This window comes from Podarcis vaucheri, assembly GCF_965113315.1.
Source record: "Podarcis vaucheri genome assembly, chromosome: 1".
NCBI lineage: Eukaryota > Metazoa > Chordata > Lepidosauria > Squamata > Lacertidae > Podarcis > Podarcis vaucheri.
The window spans coordinates 15,191,186-15,204,533 of record NC_138759.1 but is presented as its reverse complement, the minus strand read 5'-3'; the positions used below and the strand labels follow the sequence as shown (position 1 = coordinate 15,204,533).

The 13,348-nt window shown below is 47.1% G+C and overlaps 1 protein-coding gene across 7 annotated transcripts in view; it reads left to right on the top strand.

Moving 5' to 3' along the window:
- Positions 1-8,574: 8,574 nt before the first annotated feature.
- KLC1 (kinesin light chain 1) overlaps positions 8,575-13,348 on the top strand; it is a 39,643-nt gene continuing 34,869 nt past the window's right edge. For 3 of the 7 annotated variants that reach the window (XM_082217843.1, XM_082217842.1, XM_082217844.1), the window contains exon 1: positions 8,577-8,806. The gene's annotated coding sequence lies outside the window, so the exon portion shown is untranslated. Of the gene's footprint in view, positions 8,807-9,612; positions 9,749-13,348 lie in introns of those variants that run through there. The other 4 variants (XM_082217841.1, XM_082217838.1, XM_082217840.1 and 1 more) reach the window with 3 other exon arrangements.

Genomic DNA, 13,348 nt, shown 5'->3' with positions numbered 1-13,348 from the left:
GTCGGTGCTCACTCCCTACAAGGCACCTCACAGATTCCAGGAGCCAGGGACGGCACCGAGTCCGTTCCGGGAGCGGACGGAGACGCGAGGGGTAACGCAACAAGACCCCATCAACGAGGTCACGGAGATTTTGGACTCCAGATGGGGAGAAGAGGGAGTCGAATACCTCCTAGCCAGAGAGGGCACCCGGGCCAGCGCCAATAGCTGGGTGCCAGACTACGCTTTGGAGGAACCCCTGCTCAAGGACGAGTTTCATGCCCTTTTCCCACACAGACCCATGCCAGCGAGCTTCTTCGACGACTGGCTGTTCACGCCCACACTTTCTTCCAGCACGTTCCATGGATTCGACTCGGACGGGGAACCCGCACTGAGCACCCGTTCCCCAGAAGGATCGCCGGCGGGTTCGGCGTCAGACACCTCGTATTGGTGGGACGATCGACCGGAGGAGCAATGGCGCCGGAAGTGGCTGGAGATGCCAGGTCGAGCGACCGACGCAGAGACTGACATGGACGTGTTCGGGGAGGACCTTGGGTTCGAGCACGGCGGTACAGAGATGGAAGCGGAACAGGTCAACGTCGGCGACCGCGAGGAGGAAGACTCGGAGGTCTTCAGTTGGCGGCCAACCACGGGGAGCGAACTGTATCCGGCATTCCCTCCCGTGATGATGGAGCACCCAGCACCCACACCTGAAAGCGGGGAGGGGGGAAGGGGGGGCTTCGAGGGGGGGATGGATGTCAGGGGTTCAGGAGCAGAGACGCAGAGAAGGGAGGAAGCAGAGAGCGAGGGGGAGGAATCCGAAGGGAAAATGAGTGATGATGACGACCCGAGATCTCCAAGCCTAAGCAGTGAGTCAGAGGACTCCCAAAAGGGAGCCCCAGTGAGCAGAGCAAGGGGGGGATCCGGGGGGACACCCCAGGAGGAAGGGAACAGAGGAGATTCAGAGAGCAGCAGCTGGAAGTCGGGACCCACGCTCATAACTGAGGGCGGCAGCAGCTGGAAGTCGGGACCCACGCTCAAGACTGAGAGCAGCAGGGAGGAAGGTAGCCAGGCATCGGGTTCCGGAGGCTGTCAGCAGGAGGGAGGGCACGAGTCAGGGGTGGTCACGCCCTCCTCAGAGAGCGAGGCAACGGTTAAGAGGAAAGTAGAGAGTTGGGCGCGCGCGCCAAGTTCAAATGCAGCGGAAGCTGGAGCAGTAAGCAGCCCGGAGAGTGAGCCAGGTCCTAAAGCCCGCCGCAAGGAGGCAGAAGGATCAGGGGGGTCAGCGTCAGAGGAGAGTAGAAGGGAGGAGGCCCAGGGGGGCAGAAGGACCCAGAGACGTAGGGAAAGGCGAAGGAGGTGGAGCAAGGCTAGGGTATTAAGCTGGTGTGCAAGAGGCGGGGACTCAGACGGGTCTTCGCCGACCTAGGGCAGAAGGTGTAGAGCTGCACGCTGCAGTTCGGAAATGAAACCTGTAACTTAATAAAGACTCTTATAAAGTGAACGCTGGCGGACTTGGTCCTATGTGAGCTGGGACTGGGTGGCAGCTCTGACAACACCAAACTAGGAGGGGTGGCTAACACCCCAGAGGACAGGATCACACTTCAAAACGACCTTGACAGATTAGAGAACTGGGCCAAAACAAACAAGATGAATTTTAACAGGGAGAAATGTAAAGTATTGCACTTGGGCAAAAAAAATGAGAGGCACAAATACAAGATGGGTGACACCTGGCTTGAGAGCAGTACATGTGAAAAGGATCTAGGAGTCTTGGTTGACCACAAACTTGACATGAGCCAACAGTGTGACGCGACAGCTAAAAAAGCCAATGCAATTCTGGGCTGCATCAATAGGAGTATAGCATCTAGATCAAGGGAAGTAATAGTGCCACTGTATTCTGCTCTGGTCAGACCACACCTGGAGTACTGTGTCCAGTTCTGGGCACCACAATTCAAGAAGGACACTGACAAACTGGAACGTGTCCAGAGGAGGGCAACCAAAATGGTCAAAGGCCTGGAAACGATGCCTTATGAGGAACGGCTAAGGGAGCTGGGCATGTTTAGCCTGGAGAAGAGGAGGTTAAGGGGTGATATGATAGCCATGTTCAAATATATAAAAGGATGTCACATAGAGGAGGGAGAAAGGTTGTTTTCTGCTGCTCCAGAGCAGCGGACACGGAGCAATGGATCCAAACTACAAGAAAGAAGATTCCACCTAAACATTCGGAAGAACTTCCTGACAGTAAGAGCTGTTCGACAGTGGAATTTGCTGCCAAGGAGTGTGGTGGAGTCTCCTACTTTGGAGGTCTTTAAGCAGAGGCTTGACAACCATATGTCAGGAGTGCTCTGATGGTGTTTCCTGCTTAGCAGGGGGTTGGACTCGATGGCCCTTGTGGTCTCTTCCAACTCTATGATTCTATGATTCCTGCAAAGCAGAGAACCTCAGTGAAGGCTGGGGAAGGTTTTGGTCAGTCAAGGGGATAGGCTGGAGATGGCAGTGACTGAACTGGAGCTTGAACAGGATGGATGCAGCCTTCTTCCCTAGAACTAAGTGCCACCTTCGGAGATGGGAGCAGACCCACCCATCCTGACAGAGGGAGTGATTGTAATCTTTAACTTCCCATAAAGTAAGAGTCTCACAAGTGAGTGTAGCACACCTTGTCTTTAAAAGCTAGAGGAGGGGCAGGGAAACTTGTTGAGACATCTTTGTTGCTTCTGTCAAGTTCCAAACTTCTTGCCCTCTTGACAGTGGCGTAGCGTGGGGGTGCAGGGGGGGCCGGCCGCACCGGGCGCAACATAGAATCATAGAATCATAGAGTTGGAAGAGACCACAAGGGCCATCGAGTCCAACCCCCTGCCAAGCAGGAAACACCATCAGAGCACTCCTGACATATGGTTGTCAAGCCTCTGCTTAAAGACCTCCAAAGTAGGAGACTCCACCACACTCCTTGGCAGCAAATTCCACTGTCGAACAGCTCTTACTGTCAGGAAGTTCTTCCTAATGTTTAGGTGGAATCTTCTTTCTTGTAGTTTGGATCCATTGCTCCGTGTCCGCTTCTCCGGAGCAGCAGAAAACAACCTTTCTCCCTCCTCTATGTGACATCCTTTTATATATTTGAACATGGCTATCATATCACCCCTTAACCTCCTCTTCTCCAGGCTAAACATGCCCAGCTCCCTTAGCCGTTCTTCATAAGGCATCGTTTCCAGGCCTTTGACCATTTTGGTTGCCCTCCTCTGGACACGTTCCAGTTTGTCAGTGTCTTTCTTGAATTGTGGTGCCCAGAACTGGACACAGTACTCCAGGTGTGGTCTGACCAGAGCAGAATACAGTGGCACTATTACTTCCCTTGATCTAGATGCTATACTCCTATTGATGCAGCCCAGAATTGCATTGGCTTTTTTAGCTGCCGCGTCACACTGTTGGCTCATGTCAAGTTTGTGGTCAACCAAGACTCCTAGATCCTTTTCACATGTACTGCTCTCAAGCCAGGTGTCCCCCATCTTGTATTTGTGCCTCTCATTTTTTTTGCCCAAGTGCAATACTTTACATTTCTCCCTGTTAAAATTCATCTTGTTTATTTTTGCCCAGTTCTCTAATCTGTCAAGGTCGTTTTGAAGTGTGATCCTGTCCTCTGGGGTGTTAGCCACCCCTCCCAGTTTGGTGTCATCTGCAAATTTGATCAGGATGCCCTTGAGTCCATCATCCAAGTCGTTGATAAAGATGTTGAATAAGACATCTGGGGGGGGCGCTCGCACTTGCAGCTCTCTGCCCCTACCTGGCTCACTCACTCTCTCTCACTGCAGTGCTGGCTGTGCGAATCCGATCAGAGCCGCTGGGTCGCCGCCCACTGTGGAGGGGGTGGGTGCCAGGCATGCAGTGCGGAGAGAGAGCGAGGGACTATCTGGGGGAGGGACAGTGCAGCGGCCGCCCAGCGCAGCGCTGAGCGCGGGAGAGAACCACACCAGACCAGAGCAGGCAGCAGCAAGAAGCAGCTGGCAGCGGCGGCAGGTTAGGGGTTAGGGGACGCAAATTACTTGCCTTGCCCCGGGTGCTGACAACCCACGCTACGCCACTGCCTCTTGAACTCCTGAATCATGACTCCTGAGCGCTGTGTGTGCTGCTGAGCCTGTACTGTTAACTTGCCTGAATAAAGATCTCTTTCTTACTGACAAGTAAGAGCCTCTGTCTGGATGTGTTGGGCAGGAAACAGGACAGGGCTCCTGGAAAAGAGTTTGCAGCTGGTTTGTACACATTACCTGCTTAAAATGCAGTGAGGCTGGTTTCCACCTCCATGTTTCAAATCACATTTGCATGCCACTCGGCACATCAGTTGTGTTAGACGAGGGTTGTGGGTAACATTATGCGTACATGGCTTCAGAAACCAGTGGCAGGAGCGCATTGGATGCAAAGTAAACAGGAGTAAACAGCCTAAGAAATAGTATTTATTACCTTGCAAGTCCTGGAGTTTTGCCTATATCAAGACCTATTTTCAGCCATCATCAGGTCACTCTAGAAGAGGGTGTAGTCTGACGATATTTAAATCTACAACTGGAAACCAGGCGTTGCTAGTGCAACAAGTATTTCTTGACCTGCTCCTATATCTACAAGGCTAGGGAGGTGCTGTCAGTCCTTGAAAGGTACGATTGATAGCAGTTCCTCTATACATAATTCTGCAAGAAAGGTGTGGAGACAGTAAACAAATATACTGTATATGCTATGTTTCGGTACACCTGCCTCAGCAACTGTGACCTAGCTCATGGGTGTAGCCGGTGGGGGGCAGCTGTCCCCCCAGATCAAGTAAAACAATAAAAATAGTTAGGTTCTGGACCCCCCAACATACCATAAATCCTGTGCATGCCCATGACCTATCTTACTCCACTTGGAGAAACAAACAATAGCAGTAATGTGCAACAAACCTCACCTCCAATCAGGAAAGTGATGAGAAAATGCATTGGAAAGTGTAGGACAACACATGACTTTCATTTATTTATTACCAGTATACACTGCTCTTTGCTAAAAGACCACAGATTTACAGCAAAGAACACAATAAACCATATATGTCAATGAATTATTATTATTTATTTATTTATTTATTTATACCCCGCCCATCTGGCTGGGCTTCCCCAGCCACTTTGGGCGGCTTCCAAAAAAATATTAAAATACTGTAATACATCAAACATTAAAAGCTTCCCTAAACAGGGCTGCCTTCAGATGTCTCCTAAAAGTCTGATAATTGTTTTTTTCCTTTGACATCTGGTGGGAGGGCGTTCCACAGGGAGGGCGCCACTATCGAGAAGGCCCTCTGCCTGGTTCCCTGTAATTGGCTTCTCGCAGTGAGGGAACCGCCAGAAGGCCCTCAGCGCTGGACCTCAGTGTCCGGGCAGAACGATGGGGATGGAGACACTCCTTTAGATATACTGGACTTAGGCCGTTTACGGCTTTAAAGGTCAGCATAAACACTTTGAATTGTGCTTGAAAACGTATTGGGAGCCAATGTAGGTATTTCAAGATCGGTGTTATATGGTCTCGGCAGCTGCTCCCAGTCACCAGTCTGGCTGCCGCATTCTGGATTAGTTGTAGTTTCTGAGTCACCTTCAAAGGTAGCCCCACGTAGAGTGCACTGCAGTAGTCCAAGCGGGAGATAACCAGAGCATGCACCACTCTGGCGAGGCAGTCCACAGGCAGATAGGGTCTCAGCCTGCGTACCAGATGGAGCTGGTAAACAGCTGCCCTGGACACGGATTTGACCTGTGCCTCCATGGACAGCTGAGTCCAAAATGACTCCCAGGCTCCACACCTGGTCCTTCAGGGGCACAGTTACCCCATTCAGGACCAGGGAATCCTCCACACCTGCCCGCCTCCTGTCCCCCAGAAACAGTACTTCTGTCTTGTCAGGATTCAATCTCAATCTGTTAGCCGCCATCCATCCTCCAACAGCCTCCAGACGCTCAAACAGGACCTTCACCACCCTCACTGGTTCTGATTTGAAAGAGAGGTAGAGCTGGGTATCATCCGCATACTGATGAAGACCCAGCCCAAACCCCCTGATGAATAACTTAATATCCATGCAATACAAAAAAATTAAACATACTGTAAAAAATAGAATGCATAATGATAAGCAATGCATAGTAATAAATAATACATATAGTTCATAATACATAATGAACACATACAATGAATCAACATTAAATTATACATAATGTCATCCCAGCAATAATTTAATAGCAGGGCATGGGCAAACCCACTTTCCCATATACTTGTCACCCCAAAAAGCATGTAGGGTAGATAGGAACAATCAAAGATGGAGGTTGGCTTATAAATGGAGCTGGTCCAGAACACGGTTCTGTTCTGGATTTGAAAGGACACCATCTAACCTCCCTGCAAACAAATCAGAATGCTCATTGAATAGCCAGCTTTGTCTAATCTCCCTGCAAACAGATCAGGACGAATGCTCAGTTAAACAGGTCATCTGCAACATTGGGAAGTGTGCCCCAAACTTCTTAGACTGGAGGTATATTTGTTTCTAAATTAAAATTCTAAGTGCATTGCAGAGCTTCCCTCCTGGCTTTGAATGCAGAAAAATTCTAGGGCAATCCACTCACAAGTTCCTTTGAATTCAAGAGCTTCCTCCTAGCCAGGCAATAACTGGTCTTTTAAAATCATTTACATTACATTGATGGTTTACATTATTCTTATATAAGCCCCCCTACCTCTTTTTTGTCAGGAAAGAAACCATAAAAATATTTGAAATAATATTTGAGTTTGAACCTGCTCTCCTGGGTCTGTTTTGGTTCCCTCCTTCCAGTGTTGACTGATTTTATTTAAAGAGTTATTGGCTGACTGATTTGAATGTTTGTTTTGATGGGGGCCAGTCTTACTAAGTAGTACACTAAAGTGTGGGATATTGCCCTGCTGGAAAAATGAACTAATAAGCTGAGAGTCCTTAGGGGACAAAGATAAAGTGACAATTTCATACCTGTTTGGTCTGATTTGCCTACAAATGAATACGGCTGATAGTGACTCAGTGCATATGAATAATTTTAATTAACTTTCCTTTGGTATAATAAGGTCCATGTTTTGTAACCCCATCCTGTTTAACCCTTACGTTATGTCTATGCTATAAATAGTTCCAGTTATTGTCTTATTTATTTTGGTTTTATTTTATACCTGTTTTTGTCCAACAGTGATTTATAATTGTAATATGGACTGCATATTGTATCACCAGATCTGTTTGATAGGCACTGTATTTTGTTGAATTTTGTATAACCCTTAAAACGTGTTATTTAATACATTCACATGGCTGGCCCAAGACATTCTGGCACCTGAGGCAAACCACAAAACGGTGCCTCCCTCTGCAACAGGGAAAAAAGGGTGAATGAAGATCTATATCAGGAAAATGTCAGAATAAAGTTCTACATTGGGATCTGATGCCCCTGTGAATCTTGCCGCCCAAGGCAGTTGCCTTGCCTTGCCTCATGCTTGGGCTGGCCCTATACATTGGCTTAATGTCTGTTTTGTTTGACAGTGATGTCTAATTTTCTATAACAATCTTTGTTGTTGTTGTTTAGTCGTTTAGTCATGTCCGACTCTTCGCCAGGCACTCCTGTCTTCCACTGCCTCCCGCAGTTTGGTCAAACTCATGTTCGTAGCTTTGAGAACACTGTCCAACCATCTCATCCTCTGTCGTCCCCTTCTCCTTGTGCCCTCAATCTTTCCCAACATCAGGGTCTTTTCCAGGGAGTCTTCTCTTCTCATGAGGAGGTATTGGAGCCTCAGCTTCAGGATCTGTCCTTCCAGTGAGCACTCAGGGCTGATTTCCTTCAGAATGGATGGGTTTGATCTTCTTGCAGTCCATGGGACTCTCAAGAGTCTCCTCCAGCACCATAATTCAAAAGCATCAATTCTTTGGTGATCAGTCTTCTTTATGGTCCAGCTCTCACTTCCATACATCACTACTGGGAAAACCATAGCTTTTACTACATGGACCTTTGTCGGCAAGGTGATGCCTCTGCTTTTTAAGATGCTGTTTAGGTTTGTCATCACTTTTCTCCCAAGAAGCAGGCATCTTTTAATTTTGTGACTGCTGTCACCATCTCCAGTGATCACGGAGCCCAAGAAAGTAAAATCTCTCACTGCCTCCATTTCTTCCCCTTCTATTTGCCAGGAGGTGATGGGACCAGTGGCCATGATCTTTGTTTTTTTGATGTGAGCTTCAGACCATTCCCATTTTTAAAAAAATAAATATTGAATATGTGTGTGTCTGCTTTTTTCATTATACTGTATTTCCCTCACTTTTCAGTCTTTCCAGCTGCCTAATCAGGCGGGCTCCACAGTCCACCTAACCCAACCGTCAATAAAGCTGGGCGCTAGAACGTTCCATGGCGCCCATGAGGCGAAGGCGGAGGGCCGCGCCGTCCTGCCAAAACAACGGGTCGAACAGCGCGCGGCCAGAGGGGCAAGCCAGCCCCGTCTCCACTCCAACACAGCTTGGCGCATGCGCCTAGCTGCCAAAGGCCGCCCTCGCGCGCGCGCCTCTCTCCTTCCCTCTGACAGCACTGACATCATTGCTGCCGCCGCGCGGAGGATTGTGGGCCGGGAGGGAGGGCCGCCATTTTCGGTGAGGAGAGGGGCGGAGCTGAGGCCGCTCAGTCAGCCTTGGGAAGCCGGGGAAGGACTTACCTCTGTCTCTCTCTCTCTCTCTCTCTCTCTTTCAGCGGCGGCTGTAACTGCAACAGCCGCGGTGGCGTCGGCGGCTGTGCAGAGACCAGCCTCCTCCCCGGGACTGACAGCCGGCTACTCCGGCCTGGGCGGAGAGGTCATAGCTGGGGTGAGTGGCCGTTTTTCTGGCATCCTGGTTCCCTCTCCGCCTGCCTCCTCCGAGCCCCCCCCTCCCCGGAGCCAGCGGCCTGCCGCCCCTCCCTACGCCCCCTCCCGCCGCCCCTCAGAGATGCCGGGAAAGGGCGCCACCTATGGGAAGGGGTGTGTGTATGGGTGTCCTGTGTATAGTGGGGAGCGATGCTAGATCTAATGGGGGAGGCGTGAGGTGATGCTGATCCCGAGCACCTAAGGCAGATGATCTGGCAGCCTTTGCGGAGGGAGGGCCAGATCCTGCGTGGGTGGGTTGTGGCAGCTAATGAGGATGACAACAACAACAACAACAACAACAATAATAATAATAATAATAATAATTTTATTTATACCCCATCGTGGCTGGGTTTCCCCAGCCTCACTATGGGCGGCTTACAGGAGGGGGTGTAACGCCGGGTGGGTGGGCTGAATGGAGTACAGTGGTACCTCGGGTTACAGACGCTTCAGGTTACATACGGTTCAGGTTACAGACTCCGCTAACCCAGAAATAGTACCTCGGGTTAAGAACTTTGCTTCAGGATGAGAACAGAAATTGTGCTCCGGTGGCACGGCAGCAGCAGGAGGCCCCATTAGCTAAAGTGGTGCTTCAGGTTAAGAACAGTTTCAGGTTAAGAACAGTTTCAGGTTAAGAACAGACCTCCAGAACGAATTAAGTACTTAACCCGAGGTACCACTGTACTTCCAAAATATGGTTATTATTGTCATTATTATATATTCATTTTCCCCTGATGGGGCTCAAGGCGGCTTACAGGTAAATATAAGGACAGCAAAAAACCATGCCCCTCTTGCCAATCATCATCAACAACAAATTGGAGCATTGATAGAATTGAAACTGTATACAGTACAGATCTAGAAGATGGTGGAAAGGGACATGCACCGGCGGAGGAAGGAGTAATAGGAGGTTGGTAGCAGCCAGATTTGTTTATTTATTAAGCTCTGGGTGTGAAGGAAGTGTGCGTATGTGTGTCTTCCTTCCTTGGAGGCTCTTTCTCTCTTGCGGCCCCCCCACCCCATTTTTCCATCGATTACTCATCCAGAACAAAAGGCAGAGCCAGGCTCCTATTAGTCCTGGGTTGGTCCCTTGGTCCCCCATTGGGATTCCGCGGATGTTCAGGCGTGGATCATTTGCAAAGAGCCAAGTAGCCAACAGGAATCTCTCAATCTCTCACTCTCTCTTCCCTTTCTCCCCCACCTGCAGCTGGGGAAAGGATGCAGGAGAGAGGAAGGGGTCGGCCTGCATGTAGGGGATGTGCTTCCTTTACAGAGGCAACAACCCCCTTTCCTACCTTCCTCCCTCCCTCTCTCCTTTTCACATTTGTCTCGCGGTTTCGGGGGGCTAGACAGTAACATCTAGGGATGAGGAAATGTGTTACCTCAGTTGCATTTTTAGATGCAGGGTGGCTCAATCCTTCTGGGTTTTTGTTTTTGATTGAAATAAGGAAGGGAGAGGGGGTGGGGTATGCTTTTGAGTCTGTTAAGGCAGGCTCATCAGCTTGCTGTCTCCTGGCTTTCTTTTCAATTGATTACAAGATTTTGGACTCTGAAACTGTTTTGAAGCAATACTTACACATGGAAGCAGGATGACTGAAACCAGGTTGCAATTAGTAAACCCACAGTCCTAACCATTACTACTCAGAAGTAAGCCCCACTGAATTATAGCCTAATTAGCCCTCATTTTTCCTACCTAAAATTACATGTAAACTACTGAAGCTTAAGAGGCCCTTTGAACAAACAGGACCAATCCTTATTCATTAATAACAGGAAATCTGCCAAATGACTTGTATAGGATCTTGGGAGACTTTTAAAAATCTAGGAAGTAGTTTTCATTTTTGTATCTTGATGGGAGAAAATATCTTGTAGAGCTTACAATTCAAGCATAACAGTATGACAGTAGAATGAAATATAAACAAATGAATGATACAATCCTATAATACTCACATAACTGGTAGTAAGCCCTTTTGAACTAAGTGATTCATACTTATGAGTGGACATGAATAGGATTGTGCTGTGTATAGAATAAGTATGCATTTCTGAGCTAAGTTGTATAGAAAACAGTTGAACCATCTACTTATTGCGTACATGTCAGAATTGTATTCTCAGCTTTCCCAAAGAACCATTTATTTTAAAATGACATGAACATATTTTGATTTTACTTTTGATTTTAAATATCTCACAGAAGTTCTTTTTCTAAGAATTTTGAAAACTAGGTTGCATCATGGTGGAAGACATTAGTCATAGGACTTAAATGCATCTGGAATAATAAATTCAGCATTCATCAACAGTAAAGTTAAAACAGATCCATTAGGCAGAGCTATAATGTGCTATGAGGCAGCACAACTGAGTTATAGCAAGCATATTGCTTAACAGGAAACTGTTCTGAGATGACTTTATATTTTAGGAAGCTGAGAATTGTGTGGTAATAACACAGCTCATTCAGAAATGCTTAGGAGCCAAAATCTATTGTTTTTATTTTTAAAAAGTCCAAGACTGAATTAACATTTTTATATAATGTTCCAGATGTTTACCTATATTTTTGTGATCATGAAAATAAAATTGTTCCATCCTTGATTTTGTTAAAATTATGTACTGTTTAAAAGTGCATGTCCTGTTGTAAAATAAAGTAAAGGATTACCTGAAGTAATTGTGAAATATTAATTGACTGCAAGTGGGGACAGAATTCGGGCTTGAGGAAGCTATTGTGTTTTTATTAGAACCCAGAGACCCACCTACTGGAGTCTGGTGTAAAAGAAATACATTTAAAGAAATCTGATCCCAGAAATTTGCTCTTGAGTACTAGAACTGAAGGGAGGCGGGTGGCGCTGTGGGTAAAAGCCTCAGCGCCTAGGGCTTGCCGATCGAAAGGTCGGCGGTTCGAATCCCCGCGGCGGGGTGCGCTCCCGCTGCTCGGTCCCAGCGCCTGCCAACCTAGCAGTTCGAAAGCATCCCCGGGTGCAAGTAGATAAATAGGTACCGCTTACCAGCGGGAAGGTAAACGGCGTTCCGTGTGCTGCGCTGGCTCGCCAGATGCAGCTTTGTCATGCTGGCCACGTGACCCGGAAGTGTCTCCGGACAGCGCTGGCCCCCGGCCTCTTGAGTGAGATGGGCGCACAAACCCCAGAGTCTGGCAAGACTGGCCCGTTCGGGCAGGGGTACCTTTACCTTTACCTTTACTAGAACTGAACAGAATTCTCAATCCTGACACAGAAGAATCCTAGTCATCCAATGCTTTCTTTATTTCAGCAGTATAATTCAGAGTCCATTTGTTGTTGCTGTTGTTAAACAATTAGAAGTCAGAAATTCTTGCCAAAGATCTACCAGTAAATTCCGTTCTGCCTTCTGTCCATTGCTGCTTAACAGTGTCCATGCTTGCCTTCTTACTAAGGCAGAGTAAAAAACAGAAGTGATTTAGAATGGAAAGGTTAAAAGAGAAATCTAGGTCACTGGCATAAGAGTAATAGTACTTGCAACCTCAGACGAAGCCTCTGAATATTAAATAAGAACACAGAACAATATCTGAACATTAAAGGAAGATGAAGTGGGTTATAATATAAAAAAATCAGTGTAATATGATTTTATTTTAAAGGACGGATCAGTTGCTGTTAGCTTTGTGTCTGAGTTTTCCATCAGGCTTTGGCAAAATGCTCACCTGCCTCTCTTCCTTTGTGCTGTATCTGTTGGTTTCTTTTGCTCAGTTGGGTGCCCTTGGGATGTTTCATTGTACCCTCTAATGCAGTCTCTGGCTTTTTACTGCAGGCTAAATTCCCTTTGGACATGAGGATTAGTGCAGCTTCTCTTCAGTCTCCACCTTTCTGCCTCTGAGGCACAGTTAGCTTAGAATACGTTTTTACTCTGAATTTTCAGTATAACCCTGTCTAGTGTGACAACATGGCTTCTATACATTTTAGGCTTTTTAACATTCAGAATAGCAAGTGCACGAGGCAGCATCAAACAAAAGCTGTCTGAAAGAGCTATGGTGCTCAAATACTGTATGTCATTTTCTTTATAATAGGAACTAAGCTTCAAATGTTTAAGCTTCAGTTTTTGGAATCTTCAAGAAATGGAGGCCCTCCAATTTAATTTATTCTTTGCAGGATGTACTGCTCATAAGCTTGCATGTAAAATAGCATAGGAAGCAAAATCCCCTGAGGAAGTTTGTCCTTATTACCATACTGTATTTTCTATGTCTTATTGCTGATGCACATGCAAAATATATTGATATTCCTGGAGGGGGGGATGAATGGGTTTTTTTAAGATGACAGATTAGGCAGGAAAGAATGGATTGTTTTGTCAAACTTTTCTAATAGCAATATTCATTGATGCAGAGAAGAAAGTATTTGGAATTATTCCCCCCCCCATTTTTTTTATTACTCTGTAGTTGTATTAAGTGCAATTTTCCTGTCATCTCTAGAAAATAAACTCTTGTCACTACAGATAAGGGATTGTAGGCTTTTTCAAATCAAAGATGAAATTGTAATGGATAAAATGTGAAGCTATTGCAGCG